The following is a 17,994-nucleotide window of genomic DNA, read 5'->3' as shown; positions in this document are numbered from 1 at the left end:
AGCCGAGACAACTCGATGTGGATAATGAGCAAATCAGCCATGACCTGAGTGAATGGGTGGGACAAGCTCGAGGGGCCGAATGGCCTCCTCCTACAGGTTTTATTAATATCACTGCCAATGCATTGATGGTTTTCTGTTTGAAAAAAGCTGACCAGGTCTCGGTTCTCTCTGGTCTCCCCTACACCCTCCCGCCAGCCTTGGAAATAATTTGAGGGGGGAATTTTGCAGGAAATATTTTGTGGGGGAGGGAATTTTGTGGAAATTATTTTGCTGGGTGGGATATTTGCAGGGGGGGTATTTGCAGGGCAGTTAATTTGCGAAGAGGGGGCAAATTAGCTGGGGGGGGAATATTTGCGGGGGGGATAACTTGAGGGGGAATTTTGTGGAAAATATTTTGCGGGGGTAATATTTGCGGGGGCGGGGGGCAACACTCCAGAAATAGAGACAATGCCGCAGGCAGAAATAGAGAAGACAGAAAGAGACAGAGAAATAGAGGAAAAAGTCAGAAATAGAGAAAAGACAGAAAGAGACAGAGAAAAAGAGGAGGAGAAAAAGTGGAGGAAAGAACATAGACACAAAGAAATTGCAAGCACCAGAGAGACAGACAGAAAGCCAGTGAGAGAAAGGCACACAGAGAATCACAGAGAGATTGAGCGACAAAAGGACAGAGAAAGCCATTGAGACAGAAAGACACACAAACACACAGAGAGAAACACAGAGAGAGAAACACAAAGTGGGGGGGGGGGGGGAGGGAGAGAGAGAGAGAAACAGAGAGAGAGAGAGAAAAACAGTGACGAAAGAGGGAGAGAAACAGAGAGAGAGAGAGAAACACAGAGAGAGAAAAACACACACAGAGAGAAACAGGGAGAGAGAGAAACAGAGAGAGAGGGGGAGAGACTGAGGGAGGGAGAGATTCAGAAAGCGAGAGATTGAGAGAGAGAGATTAAGAGGGATAGATTGAGGGTGATAGATAGAGTCAGAAGGAGGGTGAAAGAAAGAAAGAGACAATAAATATGTGATATTCACCATCCCACACGGTCTGCATTCCATTGTTGGGCTCTAACACCTTCCCTCCATCAGCTCATCCATGGGGAAAAGCTCCTGGAGAGGGAGATTGGGATGGGAATTGGAGAAATGGGTCAGGACTGGGACAGAGAGAGGGGGATTCAGACTGGACTCTCTCTCACACACACACTGTAATCAGCTTGCAATTCACCTGGGCACAGAGACACAGAGACTGAGACACAGAAACTCACCTTCAGACACCAGCTGCATGGAAAGAAAGAATGGAGGCTGATGTTGTCCTAATATATCCCAGAACCTGTCACTCAAAACAGCCAGTCCACCCAAAATATAGCTCATCCAGCCAGATCTCAGCTTCCTCCATCTGGACATTGCCTCCCAGGTATGGGACAGTCCAAGGTGAGTTTCTGTGTAAACAGAGAATGGTGGTGGGAGGGATATTCCATCCATATCCCAAATGGACCATCCCAGACAGAAACCTATCTGTCTCTCTCTCTCCCTCCCCGAAAAACCTCATTAACAGAACAGAAACGTTGCTGTAATTTAAAACCTGGAGGGGCCGCTTTGAATAATGGCCATTTAACACTAATTGTATTAAATGTCGTTCTCTATTCACCTCCAGTTAACAGGAAGTTCAGAAAATGACTGAAAATGTCTCACTGCAGTTACCTTGAAATTCTGACAAAGAGTTTTTGCTGGAGAGGCCGGCTTTACTGCATTATAAACAAGCAGTTTTTATTCAGATTTTCAATTCCACTGTGTGATAAAGACTGAAACTAGAGACAGGTTAATGGTGCAGCCAAGAGAACTTTTACAACTGGTGACCTTTCACACAATTCTCACCCAAATTTACAGTTATATTTGTCAATGATGCCTTGCACTGTATTTGATGCTGCTGTATTTATGTATTAGCCTGTAATCAATCGAATAAACTTTCTTAACATTTACAAGTTTAATGTTACTAGGGTTTATAAAGCTGGGAAAATTGCCATTTAACACAAGTGGTATTAAAGATCATCCACTTTTCACCTCCAGTTTATATAAACTGCAGCGATAAAGACCTCCACATTCTGACAAAGAGTGTTTACTGCTGCAATGAAGTGTCACTTGTTTCCCTTTGCTTCCTGACTGTTTCTTTCCTCCGCTCTCCTGGGGGATTCAGAGGGATTTTTGTTCATCGCTTGTCCATATTCAGGAGTTTCCAGATCCTCTGCAGCAGCTGTCCTGGAGAAATTGATTGTATTCAAAATCTTTTCCTCAGTTTGGAGAGATGAGGAGAGACTATTTCCAGGAGCAGAGGGGAAATCAGGAAGCAGAAAGCACAGATTGAAGGTGATTGGCAATATCTGGACTGCAGGCAACACGAGTAGAGAAACAAATAGGCAGGGTGTTATTATCGTCTGGAAATTACTGTCTGGCAGCTTGGTGAAAACAGATTCAATATTAACTTTTAAAAGACAACTGGATCAAAACTTCAATTCTTCTTATTTATAGTATGGAAGATACCAGCACAGAAAGAGAAATGAGAGAGAGAGAGAGATACCATCATTCTTGTGATGAAGAACTCAACACAACTTATTTAGAGTGTTTTTATTTGTGAATGATTATTTGAACTTTATTTGATGCTGTTGTTTTATTTATGCATTACTGTTAATCACTCAAAATAATTTTCCAAAGAGGAACCAGTTTAATGTTACAAGTTTTGTCAATGAGCCAGTTGACACAAGTTGTATTGAAATTCTTTTATGAAGCATCTCCAGTTTGCATAAAGTAAATTCGTCAAAATTTTGGAAACTTTCAATCTCTCAGTGACACAGAATCTCCCATCAGCAATGGCCCACCATCTCCATCTGCTGGTGTCCCTGTCTCACTGCAGTTACTTCCCCCTCTCACCATCTCCATCTGCTGGTGTCCTTGTCTCACTGCAGTTACTGTCCCCCTCTCACCATCTCCATCTGCTGGTGCCCCTGTCTCACTGCAGTTACTGCCCCCTCTCACCATCTCCATCTGCTGGTGCCCCTGTCTCACTGCAGTTACTGCTCCCTCTCACCATCTCCATCTGCTGGTGTCCTTGTCTCGCTGCAGTTACTGACCCCTCTCACCTTCTCCATCTGCTGGTGTCCTTGTCTCACAGCAGTTACTGCCCCCTCTCACCATCTCCATCTGCTGATGCCCCTGTCTCACAGCAGTTACTGCCCCCTCTCACCATCTCCATCTGCTGGTGCCCCTGTCTCGCTGCAGTTACTGCCCCCTCTCACCATCTCCATCTCCCGGTGTCCTTGTCTCACTACAGTTACTGCCCCTCTTCATCATCATTCCAAGCAGGCAATGATCTGAATTAATGGCTGCACTTGGGCAAGTGAAGGCTTTCTTGATGCTGTTCTTGTATCTTTCACTGATCATCAGAAAATCTATTTTTTTTCTATGAACATCTCCTGGACTAGTCCAGGTGTACAGTCTTATTGGGTGTTGTTTGAAAAGCACATTCAAGATGACCAAGTAGTTTTCTTTACAGAACAGTATCAGGTGTTCAACTCTGCTGTTCTCTGTTCTAGTCCATAAGCTCCTATCACATTTCCATGGCTATCTCCGCCAGCCTTTGCGTTCAAATCACACATAACTATCAAGATGTCTTCATTCTTCACATGCTTCAGTGCTTTTAGCATCTCCTCATAGAAAGCTTCCACTTCTTCAGCACTGTGATCCTGCGTGGGCCCAAACAGTTGCCTACAAACAATGTTCATTGGTTTCCCTTTGCATTTTGCCGTAATCACTGTCTCTGATATTGGCTAGTATCCCTGTATGGTTCTTGCTACATTCTTTGTCATCATTATTCCAATTCCATTCCTATGTTCTCTACCACCTGAGAAGATCAACATCACTTGCTTTCCTTTGTCTATTTTCCTAGATTCCGTCCATATAACCAACCAATCCTAAATTGTTGATGTTGAGTCTAAACAACTCTTTCATGCAGATGTCTATTTTACCACTCTGGTCGGGTGTCCTCACATTCCATTTTCCGCTGTTAAAAACTTCTTGTCTGGGTTTGAGAGCACCTCAACATTAACACCTCCAGTACTGCCCACCTCAACATTCAACCCGCTGAGAAATAAAAAGTCACCTCAATATCAAATTCCCTCAGTGAAACCCAGCCTTAACATCGGACCCTCCCAATAATGCCCGCCTCAACATTCAACTCCGGTCCTGGGCCCTGTCCCAGCTCCTGCCACTCACCAGTCCTTTCCACTCCTCTGTCATCGCCACACCCTTGCTTCCACTGCTCCTCGGGCATCGCTGCTTGCTGGCTCCCGCTACTCCCCAGCGCTCAATGTTTCCTGGCTCCCGCCACTCCTCGGCCATTGCTGCTCTCTGTCTCCTGGCGCTCCTCGGCTCGAATAGATCATGTTTCATGAATCAAACTCCTCTGCCATTCGTCGACTCTCCATGCCGCCTCCTTCCAAGCCAACATATTATTTTTTCTGGTTCCCTCTACTTCTTGTTTCCGTCCATGTCTTTCAGTTTAGAGATACAGCATTGAAACAGGCTCTTCGGCCCACCGAGTCTGTGCCGAACATCAACCACCCATTTATACAAATCCTACACTAATCCCATATTCCTACCAAACATCCCCACCTGTCCCTATATTTCCCTACCACCTACCTATACTAGTGACAATTTATAATGGCCAATTTACCTATCAACCTGCAAGTCTTTTGGCTTTTAATGACTGTTAATTATTTCGCACACCTCTAAAGACTGTTGTTTATGTCAACTGTCCCATACACTTTGCCATTTATTTAAACGTTTTTAAAATGTTTCGGAAAATTAAAGAAAAATCAACGTTTATAAAAGTTTTACTCACCAGTTTTAAGGGGAAAAGGACTTAATAGGTTAGGTAAACACGACTCACCTTCCTGTAAGCTCCAGGCTAACTTTTGGGACATGCCTTATGCTGCTGTTAGTTTAGGCTGATTCCGTGAGCCTGTCTCCTCTTCACTCCTGTACGTACTCGAACGTTTACAATTACATTTAACTATGCTGGAGAGATCTGGTGGGACCCACATCCTGAGGAAATCATCTGGGAATCCCATTAAAATTTTCACCTGGATCATAAAGTTCGGGAAGTTAACATTTTTGGTCGAGGTCAGCGGCAAGCACAGTAACTTCACTGCTGACTGCAAAATAGGGGCCAGAGAATCAATCAGAACAGCATTTCACCCATCACTGTCTGTGCTGACTCTTTCAAAGAATGATCTTTGATGCAGAGCAAACTTTGTGGTCCGTGCATGGCATCTGGTCATGTAACTTGTACACAATTTGTTTTCTCTATTTCTCTCCTTTGTGCACCGCAGACTGGGCTACAGATTCATGGAGGTCTTATTTCTATAAGTTAGTTTGTTGTTATATACTTCTTAAAACGTTGACTCCCTTTCTGGCAACCTGTGGCTTTGAACACTTTTGAAGGAGGTTTTGACACACTGCCAATGAGTCCCACTCTCCTGCTCTTCCCCGACATTGCTGCAATGTTTTCCGCTAGAAGTATATATCCTGTTCCCTTTTGAAAGTTCCGACTGAATCAGCTGTGACCAGATTTTTCAGACAAAATATTTGAGATAACAACGACTTTTCTTTTGCTGATAGTGACATCAAAGTGATATTCAGTGTAGAGGTTGATCTCTCAGACTGATGGAGATATGGGATTAGCTGGGGGGATTTTTCCTGAATCCACCACAACTTTCAGGGAGAGCAGTTTGATCCGGAGAAAATGGGCCTCTTTGAAGAAATTGAGAGCTTCCATCCAGCCAATCTTGATGTTGAGAGTTGAGTGCAGAACTTCTTGAAAACATTGTTCAGAGGAAACTGCCTTCGTTCCACTTATGGGGATATGAGGACAGATGACCAACTACTTGGCCAATGAGATAGGCTTTAAGGAGCGTCTTAAAGTATGAGAAAGAGGCAGCGAGGTTTGGGCCTAAAACACTGAAAGAATAGCTGCCAATAGCGGCTGGAAGAAGTGGGAGATGCTGTAGAGGCCAAAGAAGGAGCAATGGAAAGTTCTGAAAGGGCCACATTTTTTTTCTATCCCCTCAAAATGTGCTGGAAAACAGAAACATTTCTCTCTGAGTCCTGAAAAAACCCAGGCTCTATCGAATAGATAGTAGATAACATCTCTCATACTTCTGGCTTTCCAAATATGTTTGAATGATTTGGACATTCACAGACAAAACATTCAACAATCACTCCAATTTTCAGTAATTTTGACTTTTTAATTTTAAAAGTACCCAGCATTTCCCTCTCACAATTTCAAAGCCACATTCCTTACTCCTGCTAATACATTTTCACCATTTTATATTTTTTTATGTTTCTGTTCCAACAATACTATTAATTCCGCTCTCTAGTCTCGGATCTGAATATTCCCGCTCACCCATCCAGTCAGAAAGGCTGATGGTCCTTCAATGGCTTTATGTACTTTTCCTGGAAAACCATTTTTGGTGATCAGTTCAGATCGCAGCCATCCCTTCCCTTCCCTTCCCCCTCAACTCACTTTCGTGCCTGAACAACGAGCCTTTCCTCCTGCACCAGCACTGCTACCACACCTGCCTTATATTTCCATCCATGGACAACGCAGTGGAAAACAATCTCGAAATCACCACCATGATGTCTTGTTTTAGTTTACAGCTCAGGCCCTAATATTCCCCTTATAAATGTTTTTCTATCTGTATTATTGGTTCTGACCATGACTAGTGTCTGCTCTCATTTTCAGCAAACAGATGATGCCACACGTTCCAGGATATTCTTCCCTCTGGCACCAGTGAGGCCGTTTTCCATTCAGGTCCTGCTGCTGTCTGCAAATCTGTTTCTCTATCCCCCCGCCCCCCGGGAGAGAATTTACCAACTCTGTTGCTCTGCTATTCTTGTGTCCCTTTTACTTCGCTTCTCACCCCAGGCCACTCAAAATGGTCCCCTGACTCATGGTGCGACGCTGTCACTCAGGAAGATCCATCTCTATCCACCTTTCAGTCCCAAATGCCAGGTATCTATCGGACAGTTCCAGTACTCAAGGACTCCCTCCACCTGTGACTGCAATACCCCTATCGGCGGTCACTAAGTCCCTCTTTCTGCTCCTCCTCTGTCTTGTTCACTTTGAATCTTGCCCTCTGCTTGAACCTTCAGCCATGGCAGGAACAGACTTTCCCAGATTCTGATGCTATTTAACAAGGAAAAGCCAATATTTAACATTGTTGTAGAAAGTTACACATTTATCTTGACAGTTGTTAGTGGGATAGTTTGCAGCACCTGTTCCTACTTTAACAAATCAAAACCTGTCAACCCAGATATCTGCACTTTATTGAAGTACAAGCAGAAAAATTAGTTTTTGTTGTTGCATAGAATCCATACATAGTATCAGGCACACGGAATTTCCTGTGCAGTAAATCCAAGTATTCTCCTAAAACATGGAGATTCTGTTGCAAGAAAGGTGTTTTTTGTTGTCCTGAAAGATAAAGGCTGTGAAATCGGACAAATCTTTCATTCCCTCCTTTATCTCCTGACTAAGCAATTACCTGGGGTGGGGTGAGGGAGGCGTGGTGTTTACATCCCAGTGTAGGTATAAGGATGTTTGATGTCTGACTTGGTTTGCATTTAACCCAATTCGGATCAAAATGAATTTCATTTATCAAACATCGATTTGGTTATCCTCAAGCTGCTGAGTGAGTCAGTTAACTATTTCTTACAAACCGGTAAGGAAGAATGTAAACCTGACGTCATGCACTGACCAAATTGAACTCTTACAAATCACAACTTAAAGTTAAAGCTGGGAACAGAGGTGATTTATAGACATTAACACATGGAAACAGAGTTAGCGAGCAATTGAGTAGCAAAACACCAAAGGGTAAAGTTACTTAACTAAATCGTAAAGATTTCCCCAGCAATTAGTATATCACTATGGATAAGGACGATGTAGGTGGAGAGATCAGGAAGGGGGATTGTGATATACCTGACCATATTAACATTGAAAGGGAAGAAGTATTAGATGTTTTAGCGGGCTTAAAAGTGGATTAATCCCCAGGCCCAGATGAAATATATCCCAGGCTGTTATGTGAGGCAAAGGAGGTGATAACAGGGGCTCCAACACAAATTTTCAGATCCTCTCTGGCCATCGGAGAGGTGCCAGAGGATTGGAGGACAGTGAATATGGTACCATTATTCAAGAAGTGTAGCAGGGACAGACCAGGTAATTACAGTCCGGTAAGTCTAACATCAGTGGTGCAGCGGCGGGGTACATTTAAAGTGATTGGTAGAAAAATTAGAGGGGACGTGAGGAAAAACATTTCCACCCAGAGGGGTCTGGAACTCACTGCCTGAAAGGGCAGTTGAGGCAGCGACCCTTAATTCATTCAGAAGGAGTCAGGATATGCAGTTCAAATACTGTAATTTGCAGGGCTATGGATCAAATGCTGGAAGGTGAGATTAGAATAGGTGGATTGTTTTTCGGCCGGCACAGACACGATGGACCAAGTGGCCTCTTTCTGTGCCTTAAACTTTCTATGATTTCTAGCTTTCATATGCTATGCAATGTCCTACAACATTTATGCCACGACCAGCTAAGTTAATCACCAAACATATATACTGCTTCCCTCCGGTCCCCAAGCTCTTTGTGAAACGCTGGTCTACCCCTCAATCATCCAGAACATCCGCTCCCTTTTGCAGAGCAGCTTTCCATTCAAGCGCAGGAGATGTAACACCTGACCTTTCACTTCCTCCATTCCCACTGACCAGAGCCCCAAACAATTCTTCTAAGTGATAAAGGGACTTGCTTCTACTTCTTACAATTTAGCAGCTGCATTCACTGGTCACGATGGTATCTCCTGGGCATTGGGAGAGCAGGAACCACAGAATTAGTGATTGCTTTGCTTAACTCTTCTGTTCAGTCTGCAAGCATAACCCTGAGGTTCCAGTGACTTTTCATTTTAATTCTATCTCCTGCTCTACCCTCGACCTCGTACACTCTTCCACTGAAACACAATGTGGAACAGCAGTGGATCTTTCGATTACACATTTTATAGCCTGTCGAACACAATACTGAGATTAAAAGCTTCATATTATAACTATTGCTCCCACTTTCTTGGATGGCTGGTGCTGGTCATGGAAGATCCCTGAACCAGAGCCACTGGGAGTGGAAGGATTGTGGGCTGGTGCTTGGGGTGAGAATCCCCTATTGGTACACAGCTGCCAGGCTGGTCTATGCAACATTGTCACTTTTCAGGAACACTGGAGCCTTCTCCACTTTGCCAGATTTTCCGCGTCCCCCTCCCACCCTGTTATTCTGATGGAACCATTTCCACCTCCTCTGGATCCATCATGTTTTTTTTTAAATTTCCCATTTGCTTTGCACCGTCATCCCTTTTGTCATTAAATCACTCCTGCCTTCCACCCAATCACAGACCTGTCGTTTTCCCTCCCCCTTTACATCACTTTTCCCTGGCTCTGAGATAACTTTTAAACTGTTAATCTCTTATATCTTTCAATGCTGATAAAAGACCATCTGCCTGAAACGTTGACTCTGTTTCTGTCTCTCCACAGAATCTGCCTGACATGCTGAGTGTTTCCAACATTCTCCCATTTTATCAGATTTTCAGTATTTATATTTTTCTCTCCAATGCTTCAGCCTGGAAATTAACAGCGGTGAGTGACATCGGTGGGGAACAGAGTTTGAACTCCACAGACTGCCTCTTTTACCCTTGACAATTCCCTGCCCTGAAGTGAGCCTGAGTGACAGGCTTGGCTTCCAGCCGGGTAGGGAGGACAGTGGAACAGGCCCCAGGACCAGGGCCATCCAAATACTCACCCCGGGGCATGGGGGATCTGCCTAATATTGGGGAGGGTGTGGGTGGTGTCCAATCACTAAGTGCAATGGGAAGAGAGTGGAGATATCTCCAATCGTTGAGCTGTCAAGGTCGGGAGGGTTAGCCTATCCTGGAGAGTGATCTGAACCTGGAGACAGGAAGGGTAATGGGGAGTGTTTGATTCTCAACCATGGGGAGTGGGTCTCATATCCTGGAGTGTGACCTGAATCTGACATGGTGAAGGGAAAGGGGAGAGGTAGAGAAAATGTCTGATCCGCAACCTTGGGGAGGGTTCTCCAATCCTGGAGTGTGGTCTGATTCTGGGGAGGTGGAGGGGGTGGTGGGACTGTCTGAACCAAGACTCGATTGATCCTCTGGGTGACCGATTTTGCGGGGCGGTGTTCTGATACCAGGGGGTGTTTAAATGCCATAAAGTGATCCAATTCTTTGGGGGCATCTGATGTAGGAGGGTCAAACCTGGGGTGGTCCAATCCTGGTAGTGGGTCTGTCCAATCTAGGGGAGGGATCTGATGTGTTGTTCCCGGGGGAGTGTCCAACACGGGTGTGGAATGGTTCCGATTGCCAATACCTTTGTGTGGAATGGGGTATAACAGGGAAACATGGCCAGTCATAGTAAAACCTGGAAAACAGTTTAAATCAGATACCTCCAACCACATTGAAGTGGTGAAACTGCCAATAAGCATTCTGGTAGTGGTTGTCTGCCCTAGCCCTCTCCTAACTCCATTAAGCCTAGTTGTGGGCGGGTGGGAAGTGGATTGGAGTTGAGCTTGAGATTTTTAAATTTCAACCTCTGAACCGCCTCCAACCCACCTGTTTTTGGTGCTAAAGTCCTGCTTTGGGTCTGACACGGAGAATATTTGATCAGTAATTTCCACTATTTTCTCCCTTCTCTCTCCTAATCTACTGGCGATTGTGATCCTGTCCCGGGGAAAGTGTGGACTCTCCACCTGTACCACTCTCTACCTGGTGGCCATGGCAACGGCGGATCTACTGGTCATTATCACTCAGGTCATATTGTACAGGATCAGTTTTTATTATTTCCCGGGATCTTTCCTGGGCATCACCCCTGTGTGTACTGTTATCATTGTCCTGCTCCGTGCAGCCATTGACTGTTCTGTCTGGTTCACTGTTACTTTCACCTTTGATCGACATGTGGCCATTTGTTGTCAGAAGCTGAAAACAAATTATTGCACCAAGAAAACTGCGGCTGTGATTCTATCAACATACTGCATTCTGTTCTGTTTAAAAAATGTCCCATTCTACTTTACATATGAACGTGGAGACATAATTGACAATGTACCATGGGGCTGTACTGCAAAGTCTAGCCTTTTTACTGAGCCTGGATGGGTGGGATTTGACTGGTTTACTACAGTTTTAACCCCTTTGCTACCATTCGCTTTAATTCTGTTGCTGAACGCTCTGACAGTCAGACACATTTTAGTGACCAGTCGAATCCATGAGGGGCTGAGGGTTCAGAACAAGGGAGAGAAACACAGTGACCCAGAGATGGAGAGCAGAAGGAAGTCTGTGATTTTACTCTTCACCATATCCAGCAGCTTTATACTACTGTGGTTGGTAACTGTTACAGATTTATTTTATTATACCATAATCGGACCAGCTCCCGGGAGTTCCAACGATTCTGAATATATATTTCAACAAGTCTGCTGGATGCTGATGAATTTAAGTTGTGGCACAAATACATTCATTTGTGGGATGACTCAGTCCAAGTTCAGGGAGCAGGTCAAGAGCGCGGTGAAATATCCACTGACATCAATTATTCAATGAATGAATAAACAATATAACTGAGAGCAACCCAGAAACAGATCCCAGTGTTTCCAGTCCATGAATATAACATTTATCCTCAATGGGCAAGTGGTGACTGACAGCTGGATGATCCTAAATACATTGTCCGGGTGCGTCACACACGCAAAAGAGCAACAGTGAAGAGGGAAAGAGGTGACCCCCAGCTCAAAATACACTGGCGGGGGTGGGGTGGGTGAGGGGGGACATCACAAAGGGCAAAGGGGAGTAGGGCTGACAGCTGGATGACCTGGGATACACTTGAGGGTGGAGGGCATGGGCAGATGTGGGGGAGGGGGTGGTGGTGGGGGGCTGGTGGTCGCACATGCCAAAGAGCAGTGGGGCAGTCGGCAATAGTTGACCATTGGAGGAGCGGGCAGAAAGGGGCAGGAAGTGAGTCAGCGCGACGTCTACAGTGCAGCAGGGCCAACAGCAGACACAGACTCTCATTCACCTGCATGATTCCATTCTCAGTTCTTCACATCTGCTTAGGAAACAAAATCTTTTCTTACAAAAGTAAAATGCTGCAGAGGCTGGAAATTCTCTCGTGTGTCATGATTATTATTAATTACTTTATTTTAGGGGACTCTTTATTGAGTCCCTCTCCCTTCCATTCCTCCAAGCTACACAATGCCGTCACACTCTATCTCTTTCCTCAAGTCAAACAGTGGTGTGTGTGGGGGTGCTTGGGAGATTCACAAGGTGCAAGAAATAGAGGAGTGCAGAAATCTAGGAGGGTTGAAGGGGCTGGAAGAGGTCAGAGATAGGGAGGATTGTGAGGCTGGAAGAGGTGACTGAGATATGGAGGATTGTATGGGCTGGAGAAGGTTACAGAGATATGAATGGGGAAGGTTAAAAAGATAGGCAAGGTGGTAGGGGCTGGAGGAAGTTACAGAAAAAGTGCACGTTGGATGGGTTGGAGGAGGTTACAGAGATAGGGCGAAATGTAGGGTCTGGGGGTGGTCACACAGATAGGGACTTATGTATCGACTGGAGGATGTTGTAGGGCTTGAAGAGGTTAAAAACATGGGGGTGGGGGTAAGGTGGGCGAGGCCTCAGAGCGATTTGAAAACAAGGATGAATATTTTAAAATTGAGATGTTGTTGGACCAGGCGTGAATGTTGGTTAGTGAAGGTGGGGAGATGGGTGAACATGACCTGCTGTGAGGTAGGACATGGGGGAAGCAGAAAGGTGGAAAATTGGGGACCAATCAGGAGAATGTTGGATTTGACAAGTTTGGAGATAACAAAGGCAGAGATGAGGATTTCAGCAGCAGATGAGCTGAGGCAAAGGAGGCGACGGGCAATATTCACCCACCAGCAAACACTGAGTGGTCCTGTGAGATTTAGACCACACATGAACCCATACCATAACCATATGTACAGACTCACAGACCTTGATTACATACTGCAGAATAATTCTCCACTCATCAGGGTCTGTGAAAAACATTAAATAAATAATATTCGTCTGTGGAAGCATTTTTTCACTGTATAGTTTGATTCACGGGATGTGGGCATTCCTTGCAATGCCAGCAATAATTGACCATCATTACTTGCTCCTTGAGGAGATTGTGTTCTTTTTAGATTAGATATACAGCACTGAAACAGGCCCTTCGGCCCACCGAGTCTGTGCCGACCATCAACCACCCATTTATACTAATCCTACACTAATCCCATATTCCTAACAAACATCCCCACCTGTCCCTATATTCCCCTACCACCTACCTCTTCTAGTGACAATTTATAATGGCCAATTTACCTACCAACCTGCAAGTCTTTTGGCTTGTGGGAGGAAACCGCAGCACCCGGAGAAAACCCACGCAGACACAGGGAGAACTTGCAAACTCCACACAGGCAGTACCCAGAATCGAACCCAGGTCCCTGGAGCTGTGAGGCTGTAGTGCTAACCAGCTGCTGCTCCTTCTGGCGAAGGAGCTCCCACAGTTATTGGTTATTGAGGGAGTTCCAGGACCTGGCCTAGTTCTGCAGCCTTCCTTGGCCGCATAGTCTGTCAAAACTCCCTGTCTGCTTTCACAGAGTATGATTGGGCACTTGAATGAGGGAAGCTAAGGAAGAAATTGCCTGTAAGAAAAGTAACATATTTTGCTTAATATCTATTTTATTCAAACAAAACAATCTGATGGTTGCTGCTTGATGGCCACAAGCTCCCGATGGCGCTATTGAATAGATGGAGAGATTTGATTCACTCTTGTGCCCTCCCAAATCCTGCTCGTCAATAATGGCGGCCATGGCCAGCATCGTCGCCCCTCATCTTTGTGAAGGGAAAAGACAAAAAAATGAATTCAACAAGTAAACTTTGAAATGGGACAGGATTAAAATATTGCTTGCAGACCCCCACCTTCCACATGTTATCCCCTGTTCACTTGTGGATCCCTACCCTTTTGTAAGAGGTGATATCTGCCTCAACCAGAAACAGGTCCAACTTTCACTTGAGAGAATTCAGTAAATCACTATCCACTGCATGAGAAAGCAGCCTGGTGCAAAGGTCCAATATTCTCTGTGAGATGAACCATCTCCTGACATCAAACCTAGACTGGCCTTGTACAATTTCAAATTCTGACCCAGCGTCCGCTTGAATCTATTTATTTGGGATGAACTCAACTGGAACTCAATATATTTCCTTCATCATCTTGTAAGAGGTGATCAACTCATCCCTAAATCTACCCTTCTCTGAACTGTTGAATTCTAACACTTTCCACGTATGTTGCGAACAAAGATGTTGAAATGCCAAGCATGACCCCAAGCTTCTGGTTGCTTGTCATTTCAACACACACGCCCTGCTCTCATGCCCACATTTCTGTCGTTGGACTGCTCCAGTGTTCCAGTGAACATCAACACAAACTCGAAGAGCAGCACCTGATCTTTCGATTAGGCACTCGACAGCCTTGTGGACTGAGCATTGTGTTCAATAATTTCAGAGCACGGCTGGCTTTTTTTGTATATATTTCATTTCATTTTTTAACCATGTGCCTGTATTTCACGTAGACAGTGTTATTCATTATTCTATTGTTAACACTGTCTCTGGACTAATGCTTTGTATTTCAACACAATCATTAACTCGCTCTTTGCCTTTGTTCCATGACAGCTTTCTTATTTAATCTCTCCTCCACTCTGCCTTATCACACACCTTCCCCTTTGTTCTCTTTCCCACCTCCTGCCCCCACCTCACTCGCTTAAAACCTAATTCTTTTCTACCCTTTGCCAGTTCTGATGAAAGGTCACAGACCAGAAACATTAACTCTGCTTCTCTCTCCACAGATTGTACCATAACTGCTGTGTATTTCTAGCACTTTCTGTTTTTATTTCAGATTTCCAGCATCTGCAGTATTTCGTTTTTATATAAATAAAGTCCTGCTATCTAAAGATATTCAATGGATCTTCGAGCATAAATGCAATTAAGTTATCGAGTTCATTCAAGATAAGACAGGCCAGAAGAAGTTAAAGATAAAGAAGGCAACAAACCTTCTGGCTTACAGCACTCAGTGGATGCAAGAGACCGCTACTCAGAAAGATAAAGAGGTTGAGCGAATGAACCAGCGGGTTCAAGATTTTCCGCTGGGCTACAAGTGTACGACCGCTCTGTGACAGCAGCGGCAAATCTGAACGCAACCTGAACGCTGACACTGCCGTGATTGACCTCAGTAAAATAAAAGTCAGTTGAAAGAACAGGAGGAGGAGAATTAATGTTTAAAAATAAGATTTGGAACTTCAGGGAAGATTGGGGAAGTGAGTGGTATCAGATTGAGGAAAGAGGACCAAGGAACTTTCAGGCGTCACAGGATGTTGCATTGACAATGGTTGTGAAAAGGCAAGGCCCGGGCTCACTGGGAGGAAACACCAGAACGGAGTCAGGACCTCTGACTCATTCCGATGCAGAGTGCTTGGCTCGAGAATTGGTGTCCATTTCGGACGGAGACAGCCCAATCGCTGTGAAACAGCTGTGAACAACATTTCAAAGAATTCACCCCGAATTAGAAGAGGGAGACCTTAAGAAAATGCTCTTTAATGAATTGTCAAACAATATCAAAGCTAATTTTGATACGGAAATTTGGGATGAAGGGGTGACCGCTGAGGATGTCATCCAATATGCCCTTGACCATTCAGGTATTATGTGTCTGAGCCTGTGTCTCTATGTGTGAGACCGTATCTGTATGTCTGACTCTGGACCCCTCTGTGTATGACCTGGCATCTTGTGTGTTCAACTCCATACCCCATGTATCTGATTGTGTTCTTGTGGGTCTCTCTATGTGCCTGACTGTCTGACTCTGTCTGTGTGTGAATCTATTTCTGCATACCCGTGTGTCTGACTCTGTGTAACTGTACGTCTGACTAAGTGTACCAATATATTACCTTCTGTATTCCTGACTCTGTATCCAAGTCCTCTGATTCTGTATCCCAGTGCATCTGACTATGTACCGTGTGTGCCTGAATCTGTATCCCTGTGTCTGACCCTGTGTCCCATTTTTCTGACCCCTTACGTGCGTTTCTAACCCTGTATGTCTGACTATATACCCACGTGTATAACTATGTACACGTGTATATGACTCTGTATCTCTGTTTGTCTCTTCCGTACTTTTGTTAGTTTCTGTATCTTTGTGTGACTGACTCTGAAAATCTCTGTATTTGACTATGTATCATGGTGTGTCTGCCTCCACACCTCTATTTGTCTGACTCTAGATTCCAGACTCCATATTGCTGAGTTTTTGACTCTGTATGCTGTGCATCTGACTGTACCTCTATGTGTCTGACTCTGTCTTAGTGCATCTGACACTATCTCTTGGTGTCTATGTCCTTATGTTTGTGATTCTGACACTGCATACCAGTCCACGTGACTCGCTATTCTAGTTTATCTGACTCTGCATCGTGGTATATCTGAATGTGCATCCACGTGTCAATAACACGGTATCTCAGTATATCTGACACTAGACCTGTGTTTATCTGAGTCTGCTGCCCAGTCTGTCTGACACTGTATCCCTTTGTGGCTGAATACATGTACAGGTGGATCTGCCTCTATGTTCCAGTGTGCCTCACTCTGTATCTGAGTGCCTCGGACACTGCATCCCTGTGTGTATGACTCTGTATCTCTGTAGTTATGACTCTGTATCTCTGTGTATGACTTTATACACTGTGTGTCCAATTGTATTCTTGTTTGTCTGTCTCTATTTCTCTGAATTTCTGACCCTGTGGACTGGTGTTTCTGACTCTGCACCTCTGACTGAATCTATGATTGATTCTGCATTCCAGTGTGTCTGACTCTATCCCCTTCATATCTGACTCTTTATATTCGTATGTTTGACACTGTATCACTGTCCATGTGACTCGGCATCCCACTCTATCTGACTCTGTAAAGTGGTGTGTCTAACTGCATTCATGTGTCAAGCGCACAGTATCTCAGTATGTCTGACTCTTTATCCCTCTGGCTTGGATTCTACATTCCTGAATATCTGACCCTCTGTTCCACGGTTATCCACATGTGACCCGCGTGCTAGAATTTGACCTGGTGAAGGTTTCCATACAGCCCACGGCTGTAAACTGTTCCTCGGCCTGGTCCTCGTCCTCACTATGACTGGAGATGAAACATTTCCCGTTGTCTTCTTCTTACAGAGCTATCAGTTTCACAGGTGTCATCTGCTGATATTGGGAACAGCCGTTTCCCAACAGCTTCGGGTTTTCCGAAGTCAGAAACTGCTGGAAAATTCCCGAGTCTGTTGGGAAACGACTGTTCCTAATATCAGCAGCTGACACCTGTGAAACTGACAGCGCGATGTTTTTAAAGCCACCCACTCAGCATTCCACTCTCTGCAAGTGAGAGGGAGGAGAGAGACAGAGAGGGTGAACGGAGAGAAGAAGAGAGAGGGAACAGAGATAGGGGAAAAGGGAGGACAGAGAGAAAGAAAGGAAGAGAGAGAGGAGGGCAGAGAGAGAGATCAGAAGAAAGAGGGGGTCAGAGAGAGAAAGAGGAAGGTCAAAGAGAAAAAGCAGAGGGGCAGACAGAGAAATAGGAGGGTCAGAGAGAGAAAGATAGGGGGGCAGAGAGAGAAATAGGAGTGGCAGAGAGAGAAAGAGGAGCGGCAGAGAGAGAAAGAGGAGGCGCAGAGAGGGAAAGAGGAGGGGCAGAGAGAGAGAGGAGGGGCAGAGAGAGAAATAGGAGGGTCAGAGAGAGAAAGAGGAGGGGCAGAGAGAGAAAGAGGAGCGGCAGAGAGAGAAAGAGGAGGCACAGAGAGGGAAAGAGGAGCGGCAGAGAGAAAGAGGAAGCGCAGAGAGGGAAAGAGGAGGGGCAGAGA

This window comes from Heterodontus francisci, chromosome 28 (genome assembly GCF_036365525.1).
Source record: "Heterodontus francisci isolate sHetFra1 chromosome 28, sHetFra1.hap1, whole genome shotgun sequence".
NCBI lineage: Eukaryota > Metazoa > Chordata > Chondrichthyes > Heterodontiformes > Heterodontidae > Heterodontus > Heterodontus francisci.
The sequence above is the reverse complement of the archived record's forward strand: the minus strand, read 5'-3'. Positions refer to the sequence as shown.